General features: G+C 43.9%; 1 protein-coding gene across 2 annotated transcripts in view; it reads left to right on the top strand.

Moving 5' to 3' along the window:
• The first annotated feature begins 6,321 nt into the window (after nt 1-6,321).
• TSNARE1 (t-SNARE domain containing 1) overlaps nt 6,322-20,164 on the top strand; it is a 418,229-nt gene continuing 404,386 nt past the window's right edge. The window contains exon 1 of one of the 2 annotated variants that reach the window (XM_088531270.1): nt 6,322-6,408. The gene's annotated coding sequence lies outside the window, so the exon portion shown is untranslated. Of the gene's footprint in view, nt 6,414-20,164 lie in introns of both variants that reach the window. The other variant, XM_088531278.1, reaches the window with a different exon arrangement.

Here is a 20,164-nt window from a genome sequence, read left to right as displayed (position 1 = left end):
TTGCAATTGTTCAATTAATCCAAGATTGAAAAGTTAAGTAATACAAAGAAAAAAAAGTCTTTATTTCATCTGGCAGACTTCAGAAAAAGCTGTAATCCTAGTCCAAATAATAGCAAAAGAAGGTGGAAAGGAAAATATTTCTCCTTGAAAGGTGAAAATAATGCTGGTCATGCAAATGTAGAAAAGACCTTCTGAAACAAAGTGTCCTTCAGCACAGGGCCAAACAAAAACTGTTCTAAACAAATAGTAGATTATTTTAAAATCTATTAAAAAAGTGTGTATTCCATACAGACATTCAGGCCTTCTTCTTCACATTACTAAAATGATAAGCTGCACTTTATTCCTCCCTTACAGTTTTATCAGAACAGTTTCTTCTCATATTTACATGGCTATAGGGAGTGACATAGCAACTGTATTTTAATAGGATAAATTAAGCAGTCATTAAAGCCTTCTTATGTTAATTACCTCTCTTTCCCTAAACATATGGACACTTCCAATGAACCCAAAGTAGAAGATAATAGTCCTTTTTTTTTTTTTGTAAATGTGATATTAATATCACAAGCCAAATTATGACTTGAGAAATCACAGCAGCCATGTACTCTTTGTGCAGGTTATTCTTGTGTTTTCATGTTTTGTGGAAAAGTCTTGTATAATTTCATAGGAATTAAACCCTACTAGGTTATATGGTAAGTATATAGTAGGATTTAGCACATTTCTTTTTTCTTAATTCTACTTCTGAAATTCAATAGCAGAAATATTGGGCTTTTCCAATATTCTATAGGGTATTAGATTATCATAGGCATAATTAAATTCTTGATGACTTTTCCATTGGTGCATGACTTGTGTTATCATGTGTCAAACAGACAGAAACCGAGCAGGCCACATAAAAAAAAAGATAGTGCCAAAGAATGCAATAATGCCCAGGAGGTGCCATTATAAGGAGAGCAAATGAATAAAGCTCAGGAAAAGCAACCTAGATGACAACAAGACGATCTTTTTATTAACACTTTAGAAGAAGAACTATGGAAGAGTTATAAGATGGCTCACAGAAGAGACAGGTAGCAATGGAAGGAAACTGAGCCTAAGAAAATTCCTTTCAAACATGGGGAAAAAAAAAAAAACCCTAAAGATACAGGCAATTCAAGTGGGTAAAAGTCTTAAAGAAGTGAAAACATCTTTGTTGATATGATGCTTTATAGAGGACAAGATCAAGGTACAAAAAAAGTTCAACGAATGCTAGAGAGTCCCAGTGGATTAAAACTGATGTAACTGAAATGCATTTGCTTGCGTGCAAGATGAGCTTGCTTTCCCTCTCCAAAACATTTTTTTAAGCTTAGAACACCTAATGAGGATGCAGTTTCCCATAGCGGGAACATGCCAACAGCTTGGCCAAACTGAGACCTAAGGAAGTAAGCAAGTTGAACCTCATCAAGTTTACCTCATTATGGAAACAAAATATGCTTCTGGCCGGCAAAAGGGCAGCCTCCTCTCAGTAAAAGAAGAGAAACATGAAGATTAAGCTTTTTAAATAAAGCCTTGACCCTTAGGGCTTTGCGTTCCCACAAAGCTTTTTTTTTTTTTTTTTTTTCCAGATTTGTGCATGCTAGTATCATATGACAGAACAAAACAGCTCTCATGACCAGAACTGGACTCCTGACTCGACTCCTGACTGCAACAGCTCTCATGATGGGAATGTGGTCATGGATGGCTTTAGGCTTTTCAGGAAGGACAGGCCAGGAAGGCAAGGTGGTCATGTTGCTCTCTATGTGAGACAGCAACTGGAATGTATGGAGCTCAGCACAGGAGAGGACAAAGCGCGAGTTGAGTGTCTGTAGGTGAGGATTAAAGGGCAGGACAACAGGGGCGACACTGTCGTGGGAGTTTACTACAGGCCTCCTGAACAGGGAGAGGAAGTGGATGAGGCCTTCTACAGGCAGCTGCAAGATGCCTCATGATCCCAGGACCTGGTCCTTATGGGGGACTTCAACCACCCTGATGTCTGCTGGGATAATCACAGAGCTAGGAGCAGACAGTCCAGGAGGTTCCTACAGAACATTATAGATAACTTCTTGATGCAGGTGTTGATGAGCTAACAAGGGGAGGGGCACTGCTAGACCTGATACTAACACACAGAGATGGTTTGGTGGGAAATGTAGTGGTTGGGGGCAGTCTTGGCTGCAGTGACCACGAGATGTTGGAATTCATGATCATGCAAGGAGGAAGCTGAGCAAGAAGTAGTATTGCAACCCTGGACTTCAAGAGAGCTAACTTTGACCTCTTCAGGGAGCTCCTTGGAGGAATCCCCTGCGCAAGGGTCCTAGAAGGAAAGGGGCTCCAGGAGAGCTGGCTACTATTCAAGCACCACTTCCTCCAAGCTCAGGATCAGTGCATTTGCACAAGAAAGCAGTTAAGTAAGGCGGGCAGGAGACCTGCGTGGATGAGCAAGGAGATCTTGGTAAAACTTGCTGAGAAAAAGAGAGTACATGTAAAGTGGAAGAAGGGCCAGGCCACATGGGAAGAATATAGGAACACTGTCAGAAAATGCAGGGATGCAACAAGGAAGGCCAAGGCCCGTTTGGAATTACAGTTGATGAGAGATGTCAGGGACAACGGGGGGCTTCTACAAATACATCAGCAGCAAGAAGACGACTACGGAAAATGTGGGTCCTCTGCTGAACGGGGAGGGTGCCTTGGTGACGGAGGATGCAGAGAAGACAGAGTTACTAAATCCCTTCTTTGCTTCTGTCTTTACTGCTAGGGCCAGTCCCCATGAACTACAGAGCCCAGAGACGAGAGAGACAGGAGAGAGGAAGACTTTCTGCTGGTTGAGAAGGTTTGGGTTAGGGATTATTTAGGCAAACTGGACACCCATAAATCCACGGGCCCACATGGGATGCACCCAAGAGTGCTGAGGGAACCAGTGGGGGGTTATTGCTAAGCCGCTCTCCATCATCTTTGAGAGGTCATGGAAAGCGGGGGAGGTGGGGCAGGACTGGAAGAAACCAACGTCACTCTGGTCTTCAAAAAGGGCAAGAGGGAAGAGCTGGGAAACTACAGGTCACTCAGCCTCACCTCTGTCTTTGGAAAGGTGATGGAGCAGGTCCTCCTACAGACCATCTCTAGGCATGTCAAGGAAAGGAAGGCGATCAGGAGTAGTCAGCATGGATTCACCAAAGGGAAGTCATGTCTGACGAACCTGATAGACTTCTACTATGGGATGACTGGCTGGCTGGATGATGGGAAAGCCGTTGATGTTGTCTACCTTGACTTCAGCCAGGCTTTCAAAAATCTCTCATAACATCCACATAGGAAAGCTCTGGAGGTATGGACTGGATGAGTGGATCGTGAGGTGGATTGAGGACTGGGTGGATGGCAGAGCCCAGATGGTGGTGATAATTGGGGCCAAGTCTGGCTGGAGGCCTTTGGCCAGTGGTGTCCCACAGGGGTCAATACTGGGCCCGGTGCTGTTCATCAGTGACTTGGACGAGGGCACAGAGTGCACCCTCAGCAAGTTTGCAGATGACACCAAAGTGGGTGGAGAGGCCGACACTCCTGAGGGCTGTGCTGCCATTCAGAGAGACCTGGATAGGTTGAAGAGTTGGGCAGAGAGGAAACTCATGAGGTTCAACAAGGACAAGGGCAGGGTCCTGCACCTGGGGAGGCATAACTCCAGGCACCAGTACAGATTAGGGGCTGACCTGCTGGAAAGCAGCTTCACAGACAGGGAGTTGGGAGTCCTGGTTGACAACAAGTTAACCATGAGTCAGCAGTGTGCCCTCGTGGCCAAGAAGGCCAATGGGATCCTGGTCTGCATCAGAAGGAGTGTTGCTAGGAGGTCGAGGGAGGGGATCTTGATCCTCCCCCTCTACTCAGCTCTGGTGAGGCTGCACCTGGAGTACTGGGTGCAGTTCTGGGCTCCCCAGGACAAGAGGGACGTGGAGCTTCTAGAGAGAGTCCAGTGTAGAGTGACCAAGATGATTTAAGGGACTGGAGTATCTATCATATGAGGAACGACTAAGCGAGCTGGGCCTGTTTAGCCTGGAGAAGACTGAGAGGAGATTTTATCAATATGTACAAATACCTGAGCGGAGAGCATAAAGAAGATGGGTTCAAACTCTTGTCTGTGGCGTCCAGCGACAGGACAAGGGGTAGTGGGTATAAATTAAAAAACAGGAAGTTCCATCTCTGTATGAGGAAGAACCTCTTTCCTGTGAGGGTGACAGAGCCCTGGAACAGGCTGCCCAGGGAGGTTGTGAAATCTCCTTCTCTGGAGATCTTCAAAACCCGCCTGGATGCCACCCTGTGCCACATGCTCTAGGTGTCCCTGCTGGAGCAGGGGGTTGGACTAAATGATCTCTAGAGGTCCCTTCCAACCTTAACCATTCTGTGATTCTGTGAAAACAGCTGCTAACTGCTCAAGTATTTCCTCAATTCAGAGAAGTGTCAAATTAGTCAGTGCAAGATGTCTCACCTGGCTACATCAGAGAGCTGATTTTGAAAAGTATAATAATCAATAAACTTCTGGTGTTAACAGGGACCAGTCCTAATGCACACAATGTGACTGTAGGTAAAACTCTGAAGTCCTTGGAATAGAAATGTTTCCAAGAGAATACAAAATATTATTGTTGTATTAATAGCACAATTATTGATTAAACTGCATTTCTTCAAGAACAAAATGCAAACCCAGCAAGATGCAGAGGCTGCAAATCAAAGGAATCATTCAATGTTTCCTTACTGTAACTTTCATGGTATCCCTCCCCTACAATATTCTGTCTGCGTCTTACACTACCACATGTTTATATCTATTTTTTTCTTATTTACTTTCATGAGGCTCCTATTGAAAGCAAGTATGATTTGTACCAAAAATTACCTGTTTCACACGGTGCTTTTAAAGTGTAATCTATGCTTCTTGTAGGGGTAATATGCTCCGCCTCCCCACTTTGCTACTGCTCTCTACCCCCGCAAAATACCCAGTAAGAGACTGACTGGTTCACGGGAGTTCACAGATGGCGAGCAGGACAGTTGTATTTTGGTATCAATGCTTTTTTCATGGCCTTTTTTTCCTACGGGAATTTCTTTAGAGGCTGCACAGATAAATGATTTACCAGTGCAGCAAAAGATGGGGGAAACCACTCTGATGATAGTAGTTTGGTGCCATAAAACCTGAAGGTTTATGGAAGCCTACGTGGCCCCTCAGCCCTTCTAGAACTTTTTTTTTTTTTTTTTTGGCAGAGCTCTTGGTGCAGAATTACACTTCTGAAAAGGCAGCTGGCTTGTCAACCCCTTGTTAAAATGAAATGCCGTTCAGAGGCCCGATCAAGGAAACCCTTGCTTTACAACTCCTTCTGCAAAGGCAAGCACAGCCAGCCCACTTAAGTCAAGCTGCTGTCACTTGGCAAATAAAAAGCAATCCCTCGTCCCAGTTATGACCCGATTCGGAGCTATTCTATGGGCTGCCCAATGCACCATGTGCCTGATTCATTTTGTGGAGCTGCTTTGACACCACATATCCCTAAATCTAGGGTTTATGTTTTAAGGTGTTTTAAATGGCAACGATGCCTTGATTTTTATCAGTGTCCGGATCACATACTAAGCACGTATGCTAAGCACAGCGAAAGCCCCAAGGGAAGACACCATTTGTTCTGCAGCAAGGTTATACTGTTCCCACAAGGAATAATACTATTTTTGAAGATTAAAGGTGAATTATCCAGCCAAGGTGGTGGTTTTCACCTACCACTCGACAATCGGCACTTGCTCCTCTTTGTGGCCTAAAAGCAAAATCTTCTTTGATCTAGGACCCAGGCCAGCAAAAGCACCTCCAGTCCTGAAGAATGCCTTGGCTGCTGAGGAAACCGAAAGCTGGACGAAACGCCATTATTTTGCTCATTTAGACTTCTACACCCTCTCAGAGAACGAATATTGTCACAAAACCCCATCGAGGGCAGCTGAGCAAAGGTGGCCCGGATAAGTAGTGGAGTCGGCATTCTTGGCAATACTCAATACCTGAGGGAAGAATGTCTGTGAGTGTGCTGCTTAGCATGACCTTACTTGAGCCAGGATCGGCCGGCGTCCCTCTTAAGCCCCTGGTTGTGGACAAGAGGAGGACAAGACGAGGCAAGAGGGCGAGAAGAAGCCTCAAGGCCATAGCCCGACTCCGCCCTGGCAGCGAAGGCACCGTGAGGAAATGGCGGCTGCGCGCTGAGGCGAGGGGGGCGGGGCCGCCTTCCCCAGCGCCGAATGCCCGGTCGCGCGTGCGCAGAGCGGCCCGGCGCTGCCGCGGTGGCTCCTGGGAGTTGTAGTGCGGCGGCGGCACCTGCGGGCCGGGGCGGGTAAATGGCGGCGGGGCCACGTGGTGCGGGCGGTGCCGGCGCGGTCACGTGATGTTTGGGTGCCGGCGGCCGGCGGCAGGTGAGGTGCGCGCACCGCCCCCCCCCCCCGAACGGCCCCGCCCTGTCCCCAACCCCCCTCCCCAACGGTCCTTATGGGGAAGGGGGGGGGGGAGGGGTGTGTCAATGTCACCGTGTGAGTGTGCGGGGGTGTCAGTGTCACTGCTTGTATGTGAGGGTATCAGTGTCACTGCGTGAGTGTGAGCATGTCAGTGTCACTGCTTGCATATGAGTGTATCAGTGTCACTGTGTGAGTGTGACACAGAGGGGCCGTGTTAGGGGCCTTGCACTTGTGTAAGTGGGGGCTGTTGTGGCCTTGTTCAGACTGTATATGTGTAAACTGGGGCTGTTGTGGCCTTGCACTGGGTGTACGTGTGTAAACTGGGTCCATGGTGTCCCTTGTACGGGGTACAGGTGTAAATGTAATGGCATCTATACAATTTCTTTATTTTCAGGCTAATTAACAGAATAGGGTTTTGAGGTGGTTTCACCATGCATGCATCAACAGGATGTCCTTAAAATTAGTGCTTTGGGGGAAATACAGGAGTGGGAACAATCTGCTTTTGAAGTTGGGAAGCGTTGCCTTCTCTAGTTGTTGTTTGCTGAGTTCACCGAAATTTCTTTTGTCTCTGTATGTTAAAGGGTTTGTGAGCCGAAGTTTTTGCTAAAAGCTACTGCCAGGTTTTTGGTCCAATTAGTGTATGGAGTCTGGAAGGGGAGTGGATTTGGGGGGCAAATCTATGCTTCCTGACTATCCATTGAAATGCCCAGTGCACATATTAAAAAGCTGAAGACTTGTGAAACCTAATAATGTATTTTAATTCTTCCATTCATTCCATTCTTCCAAATACACTAAACGCACACTGGAAAACTATTGTTTGTGTTTCATATATTCAGCAAGCATATTGCAACAAGCCTCGGCTTTGTGACTGAAAACTTGGCTAAAAATTGGCCCAGAGTATGCCAATCTAGGATTAACCACATAGCACTATGTGCAGGCTCTGCTTGATTCATTCCACTCTTGAGAGGAAAATTGGGTCTCTTTTCGGGGAATTTCGCAGTATGATGCCCTTGGGTTGCCTCTGCCATGGCTTCACTATTGCCGCAGATGCGGCTGGTGACCGCTCACTTGTTCTTAAATTCTTGTTGTTTTTGCTCTGGGAGACTCTAATGCTGTCTGTCTTTTGGTGCAGTGCCTGGTCTGCAGGCTGGAGACCCTCTGCCAAGGGTGATATGAGGTGGAGACCAATAAGAAATTTCTTCTGTATCTTGAGAAACTTGCACGTACATGTTTCAACACTTAAAACCTAATAAAAAAAGTAGGCAAGATTAAAATGAATGTGCCTGTTTCTTGCCCCTGCCTTGCTTATAAATATATATAAAGTGCGCTTTGAATTGTGGGTTCTTCTGGGACTTCAGAGATATTTAAATAGTGAGTGTGGAAAGGGTAAATAATATTGAGATAAAAACAATACTTTCAATTCCCTGCCTGTATCATAAGTACATTTTGCTAGATTAAAATGGAAAGAACTTAAAAAATCTAATTTCCTTTTCCCATCTTTGTTATCTTACATCCTACACTTCAGTTAGCTTGGGCGGTGGAGCTAGATATAACACTTCCACCCAGATTTTCATGCACCTTCTGAGGGCTGCTGGCACCGCAGGGGGCTGCATAAATTGATGTCACTAAACGCTTAAAACAAAACTCGTTAAAATATTTCTGCTCCTTTTGGGTGGATCCTGCTCCAGTGCTCTGCATCACCGTCGCTTAAGTCATATTTTGGCTTAATGCTCGTCGCCTGGGTCCTGCAGGAGCCCTTCGAGGAGGGACCAGCGCGGGGCTCGCACGCAGGTAGCAAACAGTGTCAGCGGGTAATTTCTGTGCGTTGGAGGCATTTGGGCTCCCCACTGGGGACCTACACGATGCCACGGAAGTCACATCTCATTGACGCAAACTGCTTGGTCTGAAACTCTCCAGATATTTTGGATTTGGCAGGTTTGACGTGGAGCAAGAGCGGGAGCGACCTCATCATCCAAAGCGCTGGAGTGGGTCTAGCTATTTCATAGTTAATGCAGGTAATACTGGAGATGGAGTTGATATTAGGAAGCTTGTGCTCGCATAATATCATTACCTACTCAAACTGTGTGCTTTTTTTTTTTTCTTTTTTTTCGGCATACTTCTACTTACTGTAAAATCAGTGCCCCAACCAGAAACTTGGATTGGTGCCGCCTGCTGCAGTTTTAAGTATTGCAGGGATTAAGGAAAACGAGTGCCCATCACTTGACGTTGCCCAGAAATTAGTATGAAATTTGTGCTATAGCTCTGCGGAAAAAGGGTTTGTGTCTATGGAAGCATGTATCATTTTGACGTCAGAAACGTTATTTGTGGTTTTTAATAATGTGCTATGTTTCTGCCCAAGGGAGATAGTCAGGATAAGATTTTTTTTTTTTTAAACGATAGCATGTAAAATTGAAATAATTTAGAAGAATTAAATGGCTCTGATTTATCATTTACAGGAGGTTTCTATTTAAAACCCATCTTTATATTTTCACTAGTCAGGAAATTCAGTGGGCAGATGCCATGTCTTTGTTGCCATGCACGGGTACAGTGTATCTGCTGCTTGGTTCTTCTGAGGATGAAGATACAGTTACTGTTTAGCCAAAAAGAAAGATAGGGGTTGGGGTGAGTTTTTCATTTGATTCTCATTAAACTTTCTGTTTTCTGTGCCATTAAGACCCAAAGAAGGAAGCTAGGAAGGAGTCAGAATATGGACAACGTGTTTGCTCCCCGTGTGGCACTGCCGTGGAGCAACTAATGGGATCGCAAAGACCATGGAGGGGAAGCCCAGACATAAAAATAAACCCACAAGATGTTTTGCACCTTTCCCTTGCATGGAGTCCCAGTCGGATGTGGCATTTGTCGCACAAGCATATGGACAGTTTTAAAAGACACGTTTTGTTGTGGAAGTGTCACCTTGTTCTGTCGCTTATTTTAGTAAATACTTATCTTGGTTGAGGCTGGATTTGTTTTTTTTGATATCTCCGTAATCTCTTTGCTAAATAAAAGGGTAGTAAAATAGCTGCAAAATGTTTTATGCTCTTCATTGTATAACACTCTCTTCATCCTCATTCTGTGAGTACGTTTGCCTCTGCAGGACATTAAGATATAGCCCCTTCATTCCAGATTTCCCCTTTTATATCAAACAAATGCACAATACGAGTATGGGGAAAGGAAGGACAGTGACTAAACAGATTAAAGCAAATGTCTTCTGTTCTTTGAGTTTCCACCAAGGACTTTATTTCTGCACTGAAGGAACATGCTTTCATCTCGATATACATTATTCCAAGCAGGGTTTGTGCTGTGGAGAGTTATGGGAGGGAAAATTAGGAAGAGACAAGGTATGAAAGGAGAGCAGGAAGTATGGAGGAGCGTGTATATGTATTTATTTAGAGCGCTCCTCCTTCATCCTTCACTTGGAGTGAAGGGAGAGTGGAACAGGCAGCTGCAGAGTGTTTTGTTCAGCCCTGTTGCATCGTAGGTGGGCTTAGGCCTTGCTTATGTAAAATGTGGAACTTAGTTTTTCCTGAGGGATTTCCTGTTGTTGCCTTCCCCCCCCCCCCCCCCCCCCACACACAGTTTGGGATGTATCCCCTTGTAATTCTCCTGCTTGGAGGAATAGAGGTTTCCTCTATGTGAGGAAGGGAAATGTGGGGAGACAGCAGTGAGGAGCAACTGCTGCTTTGGAAGTCTCGTGACTTCCAAACTTTTGGAATAGCCCAGATCTCCTAGGCTTTATTCCCCTTGTGCTGTTTGGTGTGGGCTGCTCTCTCCAAAGGCAGGATTTTTGGGTGCTTCAGCTGCTTCTCCTTGTGAAATCACAAGCTGAAGTTTTCATGGGCTGATATTAAAATTATTTTTTAATATGAAAAGCTTGTTCAGCAAACGTATTAGCTGCTGAAAGGAGGGCTTTTATCAGAGAAAGCAATGGCCAAAACGGATGCGCTTGCACAGTTTCAGCTGAGCTTGTGCTAAATGCTGAGAAGCATTTGGGCAGATGTGTACCCACCAAGCATCGTCTCGTATTGGAGACCACTTTGTCCTCACCTGCAGAGATATGTCACACTCTTAATTCCTCATATTTATGTTTTTGCAGATACGAAAGGGGGAGAAGAAGCACATCTGTGATGTGAATCATAGAATGCTTAAGGTTGGAAGGGACCTCTAGAGGTCATCTAGTCCAACCCCCCTGCACACGCAGGGTCACCTAGAGCATGTGGCACAGGACTGCGTCCAAGCGGGTTTTGAAGATCTCCAGAGAAGGAGACTCCACAACCTCTCTGGACAGCCTGTTCCAGTGCTCTGTCACCCTCACTGTTAAAAAATTTTTCCTTAAGTTCATGTGGAACTTTTGGTGTTTCAGTTTGTGGCCATTACCTCTAGTTCTGTCGGTGGCCACCACTGGAAAGAGACCAGCACCATCCTCCTCACTGCCTCCCTTGAGGTACTTATAGACACTGATTAGATCCCCTCTCAGCCTTCTCTTCTCCAGGCTGAACAGGCCCAGCTCCCTCAGCCTCTCCTCATAGAGCAGATGTTCCAGGCCCCTGATCATCCTCGTAGCCCTGTGCTGGACTCTCTCCAGCAGCTCCACATCCCTCTTGTACTCTGGAGCCCAGAACTGGACACAATACTCCAGATGCGGCCTCACCAGGGCTGAGTAGCGGGGCAGGATCACCTCCCTCGACCTGCTAGAGATGCTCTTCTTAATGCACCCCAGGATCCCATTGGCCTTCTTGGCCACGAGGGCACACTGCTGCCTCATGGTCAACTTATCATCCACCATGACACCCAGGTCTTTCTCCGTAGAGCTGCTCTCCAGAAGGTCAGTCCCCAGCCTGTACTGGTGTCTGGGGTTATTCCTCCCCAGGTGCAGGACCTTGCACTTGGCCTTGTTGAATTGCATGAGGTTTTTCACCGCCCAATTGTCCAGTCTGTCCAGGTCCCTCTGGATGGCAGCGCAACCCTCTGGGGTATCAAAGTTAGATAAAACCATGAGAACCTAATGGACCGGTGCTGACTTGCTAGCTAACATCTCGTTTGGTGTAATGTCCAATGTGACAAATTTCCTTCGTTTGCTTCTTATTGCACTTTCGTCTGTCTTGGAAACGGGAGCCACAGACAGCAATGGCTTGAGTTTGTATAATTTTACTGTTGCTTCACTCGAAATCTACCTCTTCCAAAGCATAGGCTTAACTTTATGAGTGGGAATAATGCTGATTATTTGCTTACGGTGCAGTTTGTGCAAAGAGTTCTTTTTTATGTCCCTCTAGTGATTAAAAGTGCATTTTGGCTGCTGAAACGAGGGGCTCAGCCTCTTAAAGGGCTGTCTGTGTACACACACGTGGGGTTTGCTGTGGATCCTTTATTAATGATAAAATCAACCTTTTTTATGGTAGTTAGTATAACAATCTAGAGTTAACTCCCATGTAGTTCATTTTATATTCCCAGATGGCTAAAAAGAAAGAAAATCATATGCTCCAGGAGAGTAGGTGCTATGCATTAAGGCGTAGATCAATTTCTGTTCCTGTTTTTTAACATCTTCCATGTAGCAAACAGGCTGCATCCTTCTGTTGGGAGTTAGTTATCTTTTTTAGCTTTCCTTTATTGCACAAAACCTCAGGAAAAAAGAGCCAGACCTTAATGCGGGTTCTGATTCTCTTCCCATAAATTGATTTAGGATCCCTTCTGTCATTAATAGCTTTCCAGTGACAGTAATTTTTAACTTGCAGACTTTTAAAATACCTAATTTTCATGTGTTCAAATATACTGCTAAATAGCTTGAGATGTGCCTTATCTTGCCCAAACACTTTGTCTTCTGCCATATGTCTGGTATTCCCCAGCAGATCTTTAACTTGTGACTGTCACTGCTCTGATGAGTCCCATCAAATATTCCTCATCAAGCAGTGTCCAGAAGCAGATGCTTGGTAAAAAATACCCCCAGAATAAGATTTTTGTGGTGCCTGATCTTTGTTTCTTTGCTTGTTATCTGCTGAGGTCTGTTTACATATAAATAATGAAACAAATTGGATGTTTCCTGGTTTCTTCCACTGAAGGTATGTCGGAAAGCGTTGCAGCCTCGAAGCGCAGCGTGTTGCTGGAGCTGTTGGCACTTGGGGTCCCACGCTGGCTGGATGGGGCGAGCGGTGAAGAAACGTAGCCATGATCAGGGAAGGGTGCCCAGAGTGCTAATACTCACTGCCTTCCTGTTTACAGCATTGTAAGGGTTGCAAAACTAGTCAGACTCCTAGCGAGCATGAAAAAAAAAACATTGCTAGAAGCACATTTACTAATGATAAATAAGGCAAAAAGAAAATAAAGCTATGGTATATGAATTTATGTTTAGTCCATTGCATGTTAGCAACTTGTTTTTTCAAACAGCCGTGTGGTGACCCTGCACCACAGGAAAGTCTTACAGGTTCAGGTTCCTTTATTTTATTATTATTATTTTTTCATCCTTTTCATTTTAAGATATAACAGATTGCTATCCTGGCAGAATGTCAGAACTGGTCCCCACTGAAATGCCTCTTAGTGAGTGGTATAAACATTACTGAAATATTACAATAAAACAGGATGCTATGACTGACTCAGCTTTAAATACAAAAAAAAAAGCAGGGTGGATGGACAGTCTCAGTGCAGCTAGTGGGATATTTTCCAGATTATCAGCTCTAAAGCTTTGAGCTCTAGGTGGATTTCTTCTCCCTTACCCCAGATGTGGGGCAATGAAAAAGATTTCACGTCTTGTTTCTCCCCATGGAAATACCTTTAGTTTGGTTTAGTTTCTTGGTCTGCTGTTCTATCTTGGTCTAATTCCCTTCCTGAAACATCTCGTTAGTCATCCCCCTTTAATTAATTAAATTCAGATAATCCCATGCTTAGAGAATGGAGTTCTGAGTTCAGATCCCATTTTGTGACTTATTTTAAAAAAGTTTCTGCCCCAGGGCTATTTTATCACCTAAAAACTTGTTTTTGAGGACAAGTCACAGGCAAATGCTGGCCTACAGGATGGGAGCCCGGTAACTGTTTTAGCAAAAAATGTGATTTAGATTAATCCACTTTCAAAATCCTTTCAAAGTGGATTAAGCTAAAATGCACATAGGTCCTTTTAATGCAAAGTAAGAGTCAGCATAGGAAGCCAGTGTGGAATAGTCATTCAACCACAGCAAGTTTTTAATAGTTATTATGAGTTTCTTTTCCCTGGTTAGTCAAACCTTCAATAACTTGTGGTTGTTGAAGCTCTCATGGCAAAGACCTCTTCCAAACCAGAGCAAAGATGCAGCGAGTAGCCTGAAGTCCCCTTTTTTTCTGTGGGACTCTTGCCTCTTTCCTCCTTATTTCTTCCTTAGCATCTATTTGGCCCATGGTAAGCCCCTAGAAGGAGCTTTTTATTTTTGGGGAGGTTGCTTCGTAGGCTTATGATGCTCCTGGCTTCTTCAGCCCAGCTGGGATACAATGCCAGGATAAGAGAGCTTGGCTTTGTGCTTCTCTTTCCGGGGGGGGCGGGGGGGGGAAAGGAGAGTGAGAATATAAAGCCATGCTCTTTGCAAACAGATTGCTTTGGAATATCAAAGTCTGGTCCATCCGGATTTGGAGCGGTTGCCTAACTCCTCAGATGTAGGCAATTCAGATGATAAATGGTTTTCATCCTTTTTTTGCTTGTACCCCCTTGGCTGCCTCTGTCTGCACCAGCTTGCACAGATGAAGACTTACAGACCTGGTATCCTTGCTGGGCTGCTGTACTATGCCCTTGATGATCTCCAGAGGCCCCTTTCAACCTCAATCATTCTGTGATTCCTTCTGTTGAGACCCTGTGGTCATGGTCATTGCGAGACTGAGTAACTGTCATCTCAGAGCCTGCCAGCCCCACAAGAAAGGTCTTGCTCTTGAACGAGGTGATGTTTTTGGTGGTTCATTGTGCTCTATTTCCATCCTTTGCCTACCTGGGCAGATCCAGGCTGGTTGTTTTGCCTGCTTCCATGCACACTAGTTTGCAAGGTTGCTCCCCTCAGTAGACAAAGGTGATCTTGTACTTGCTGATTTGCTAGTCGGCTCCCTGCATTGGGTCTCATAAATAACTGCACTTTTTAGGTTTTGTTTCCTGGCCCTGTTTATGTCTTGCCAAAAATAATTACTACCTCAGAGACCAGGGTTTACTGGACGAGCAGTAGGAGGGCACAGAAGAACCTGCAGTTTGAAGCTTTCATCAGCGCAATGCAGCCAAAGGGGAACGGGAGCTCCCTTCTGGGGCATTAATCAGGCTATGTTCCTGTTTTCCCTGGATCCCGCTTATTCCGCCTGTAAGGTTTCTTTCCACCTTCTTTCAGAGTTATCTTAAATTCGTTTCCCTGCGATGCTTAACTCGCCTCCTCTCTGTTACCTCTTAACGTGGTTCCCCAAGCACGTGTGTTGTGCGCAAATAAAGCTCTTCTGCTTTCTGCCGCTGCAAAATCCGCTCTTTCTGGATCGCCTTGTGCTTGTTGCTCTGTCCATGCAAAAAGCACTGGTGGTGAGCGGTGGTCAGACGAGGAAGCGGTGAAGAAGGTGGGTATTTTTAGTGAGAACTTCTTTGCGCTGATCAGGGAGCCGCCCACAGCTGAGCATTAAAATAATAGCGGGGATATTGGGTAATCTCTGCAGCAAAATGTTGACATGCAAATTGCTGCCTTAAGAACAAACCTCAAGGAGGTTTGGCAATGCACTCGAGGCTCCGGAGCACTGTGTTTTGAATAAAGATTGCAACAAGGGATTTCACCCAGAGGGCACACTGATCTTGCTTATTCTGAATTTAGCGGGGCTGGGAATTCAATGTTGGAAGGCAACAGCAAAGCATGTGCACCTTTAAAAAGTTATTAGCTGAGCGTTGGCAAAACAAAATATAACGTCATCTCCATAGCTTGAGTTTCCAGGATTGCAGAAGCAATAAGTCTAGTTGTATTTCATTTGCAAGTGATTCCTGGGTACTGTCCAGGGAAGACTTTCTGATGGCTGCGGAGGGTTGGATTGGGAGGTTTGGAGACATTTTCAGGTAATAAATGAGCTTCTGTCTATTGATTTAGTGCTGCTTTGACTTTTATCTTCAAGTTGCTGATAGGCAGCTTAGTCTTTTGGAGTAGTTTGAAACCTTGCAATAAGGAATACTGGATAAAATACAGATCACTTTATTTTTTTTTTCTGGTCCCCTCCCTTTGGGTTTATTTTACTGATTACTGAGTCCATGGCAGTAGTACAGGAAAGGAGGCAGAAATATCTGCATATCTCTTAGGTGAATTAAAGCAGTGACTTCATGGTTTTCAATCCACAGCTATTAAAACCAGTCCTGTATGTGCATGGGTGCCTTATCAGAGGTGCTGTCCCTCCTGCTTTTCCCCGAGACCAGTTGCACTCCATAGCTGCATACCCATATTATTTATATATATATATATATAAATATACATGTGTGTATATATATATATTTATTTAGGTAAGTAAATCAAATATTTTGCTTCAATATTGATGGAGGAAGATGAAGTAAACCCTTGACATGGCACTGGGCAGGCTGGTCAAAAAGTCATCCATAGGACATACAAGCACCGACTAGATTTGCTGAAGACAGATGAGCCAATAAGTCTTCTCTCTTTCCCATTCTTTCTTCATATTCATGTTTTATCCTTAATTCTACTTCTGGATCTTGGCTTGTTCCTTGTGGTGTCTCTTTGTCTTGTTATTAAAGGATGAGATTAAAGATTTACATAGTGAGTCAGGACTGATCACCTGCATGCTAGCAGGAACTCAGCTCCTTTCCATCCTCACAGAAACATGAGTGCAGCTATGTTTATTTATCTGCATGGCCTACTTTAATGTATTTACTTTCAAATTGAAAGTTTTTAAGAGACAGAGCTCAGTGGACTTGGCTGAATGACCGGTCAGAAAGAGTATTTGAGCCCTGAACCTTATTTCATTTATCCCAACTCCTGAGGAGTGAGTAATGTGGTTCTAAAAGAGATGCCTTTTTTAGGTGTTTTTTTTTGCCATTTCCATACTGCAATGACTGGACGTTTTTTGGAGAAAAAGGCTAGAAACCAGCAGTGAACTAGGCAACATCTTTCTGGTCAATTTTTATTGTTATTATTTTTAGCTGTTGATGTTAGTGTAGATCTGTACTTTATAGACGCTGGAGACGGGTTATCTTGAATGGAAATGAAAATGATCGGTAATTTTTCTTTCCTTTGACCTAGTGTGGAAGAAACAGGTGGCTGAGACTTCATGGGAACACGTTCTCCTGAGTTTGCTGCATTTGGATTGATCAGTTCTTAATTCTGATCCTGCATTCACTTGTGTCCTTTTACTTTAATTATATGTTCCAGCACCATAAGATTGTTAAATATCAAATTTGGAGGGTGTTCTCTGCCAAAACTGCACAGTTTAAGTGTGGTTCCTGTTGGCAGACATTTTCAGTAGCTGTTGACTTCCTTCCTTCGTAACCCTGTCCTCTGCCTTGTTCTTCCCACTTTAAAAGTCAAACAACAGTTGAAATAAATAAATAAATAAATAAAGCAGAGCGCTCTGAGACATTAAGGAAAAGTACGTGGGGAACTCGAAAAGTGGTGGTCCATAAAGCGCTCCCGTGAGTGTATAGCCCTGCAGAGATCATTTTGTCTTTTCCTAAGTTGTTTCAGGCATATCCTGCATCTTCCTTATGTTTGTCCTTTGCTGCATCCTGCATCTCTGTTGCATTAAACATAAGCTGCGTTGCTCCTGCCAGAGCCCTTGCTGAGCTGCCTTGCACCTCGCGCTATCTCCATCGCACTGCTGACTCTTCCTTCTCAAGGTCGTGATTCCCATCTCCGCAGCCGAATTTAAGTGGTTTTGTCACCCCTTTGTTTTTCTTCCTTCATCACGAGGTGGCCTGGGAAGGTTTGCAGTGACAGAGCTCTTATTTTTCACCAACCTTGTGTTTTGCTGGGATGCTGGAGAGAGCGGCACCGCTTCCTGTTGTGTTAGTGTTGCTGTCATCCTTGCCAACCAACATGGTCATTCCCCTTCCAGTCTGTGCTCAACTTCTGATTTTGGTCTCTCTTATAGCCTATAAGGTGAGAATCAGTTCCTTAGCCTATCTCTGTACATCATTTAACATGATTCCAAAGTGATGCAGTTGAATAATATATTTCAAAGTGTTTGTTGTGGTAGTTAGCACTCTTTTATATATATATTTTGTTCAGGAACAGAAGTTAAGATACTGCTGTCCTGGTAACATGTGAAAAATCTCACAAATATTGAAAACATTTTTTTTTTCCCCCTACCCTTTCAACCCTTTCTCCTTTGGTAGCTGTGATATCAGCTGCTTTCAGTGGGAAAACTGGGAAATCTTGAACTCTGATCTTGCTGGGTAAGAAACATTTCTGCAGAGTTGCGCATTGAGACTAATTCTGTCGGCAATACAGCGTGCTGAGGGCTTGTGATCTTAAGCAGGCATTTGACAGATCTTAACTAGTTATGCTATCTCTTGTCAATCAAAATTAAACGCCCACCTCACTCCTTCCTACTTTCTCTTTCAGCCAGCTTTTATTTAGCTTGGTCATTAAAATTGCTTATAACCATAGAAACAAAGAAAACCCGCCCCTTACATCCCAAATCTTTCTCATGATGTTTTTGTACTGACATCATGCGAGTTATATACCAAATGACTTAAAAGAAAGAAAATAACGGGTGGGCTATAATTAATTTCTCCCTACAGTAAAGTTGTTCGTACTAATGCCAGCCAAAGACCACGTCCCCATTACGTTCCTGTATGGTGCCTGGTGTAAAGAGAGACCCTGCTGTGAGAAATCATCTGATGAGATAGTTGGAGAAGAAAACAGATAGTTACGTGGGATGAGAAGGGTGGGAGGATGAGATAAGGAGAAGATGGATTGGGGTTCAGCAAAGAAGTCACAAGAGCAACGTAGTGTGTATAGATAATTCCAGTGTTGTTTTTCCTCCTCGCAGGGCTGCACGTCCCAGGAAGTTCTTGATTATAGAGTGCTGTGGGAGCTGGGCCTGGTACCGAGGCTTCTTGTGGGGCACCACAAGTGAAACACAGGTTTCCGTGTTGAGGATACTGCAAATGCAATGCACGTTTCCACATTTAGGGATTTGAATCCCTATTGGCAGGGTGGGATGCGTCTTCATTTAGCTCATCTTGAGCAACTGGAATGCTTATTGATTTTCATTTATTTTTTCTCTCTCTCTTTTTTTTTTTTTTTTTACCTGGAGAGGCAGGAACCAGTGGCTCTGAATCAAAGCTGTTCAGGCACGTAAATCTTAGGCAACTGTTAGGAAATCATGTTTAAAAAGCTCAACCCGAGGCCACTGCAGAGAAGATGACAGGCTCTTGCAGTAGGAGCTACAAACATCCTGAAATTTCCATGCGGGACTCGATGTGCTGAACAGGTAATGTTTTCATTGGGAGGAGAAATGCTCCATCTGAGATTTCTGTAGACAAGATTTCTACCCTTTTTTTTTTTTTTTTTTTTCCTCCCGTTAAGTTGCAATAAATCATGAGAATGCTAACAGTTCTTACAAATAGCACGAGTAATTGATTAGATGAAGATAGATAACCATAGTTGTCAGGATTGCTCTCTATAACTCACTTAGTTTTGCTCTTTTTGTGAATTATGGGGACTGAGTGCTTTTGAAACAGTAACATATGGAAAGCAATGCAGGTAGTCAAGGACCACGTTTCCTGGAGATGCGACAGCAGGACTTGAGGGATTTCCATGTTTTGCTGGGAATTCCGACTGCACAGAGGTACAGTGTGCGTCAGAGAGACAGATAAAGTCTCCTGAAGACCTGGTGCTACAGCAGTTCAGGGTGTATTTTAACTATAAACTTCTCTCTGTGTCACACAGCGGTAAGGTTCAAGCTGGGTGCCATTTTCCAAAGACCATTCTTCTGCCCTATGCAAAAAGCAACAATTTCTTGACTGTTTCCCAGTTCCAGCAGGTGGGATGGATTTAGGTGTTTTCGGTGTTATGCTTTCATTCATTAATATATTTTTTCTAATAGATTTTTATTCAAAAGCAAAAAAAGGCAACAACAGAAATAAATCTCAAAACAAACCACAAGGCTATTTAATGTTGGTATATGGGCTATAGAATATGTATAGATATATTTCTATTTATTGCTTAGCACATGTGTAGGTGTGAGCCTGTGTGTAGTGGTACTTTATATCAATGCTTCTTAGGTATGTGTTGCAGGAAGAAATAGGTTTTGTACAAGGAATCCTAAATCTTTGTGGTTGTATTCATATGCTAGTGTGTAACTGTACAGTAATTACTAAGATTGAAGACTACCTCCTTAAGAAACCACAGTAAGTATTGATGCCTGGAAGGTTTCCAGGACGGAGACATGGATTATTTCTGAGATAGCTAGATGTGGGTGTTTCATCACTCTTTATGTAGGGAGACATTTCTCCTGCAAAGATGAATTTTAACCTTTGGCCAGGGAAATAACAAGGAAAGAGCGTTGTGCGATGTAGCATGACAAGAGGTTGCTGAGCAACCATCTTAGATTAAAAAGGTCTTAGTTATTTACCCTGTCTTTGAAAGCCAACTTCAGATACTGTACTTTAAAGACTTTAAAGCTTTTAATGACATTATTTATTTATTTATTTGTTTGTTTTCTCCTCCATGTATTGAAGCTTTTGCTGTTGGTTTTTGCGGGACTGGAGACATTTTGTATTTGTCAAAGAAAAGAAAAGTAG

The sequence above is a fragment of the Tinamus guttatus genome, unplaced genomic scaffold (genome assembly GCF_059628265.1).
Source record: "Tinamus guttatus ecotype Peru unplaced genomic scaffold, ASM5962826v1 Tinamus_guttatus_pri_ptg000032l, whole genome shotgun sequence".
Classification (NCBI taxonomy): domain Eukaryota; kingdom Metazoa; phylum Chordata; class Aves; order Tinamiformes; family Tinamidae; genus Tinamus; species Tinamus guttatus.
This window is presented reverse-complemented; position numbering and strand designations above follow the sequence as displayed.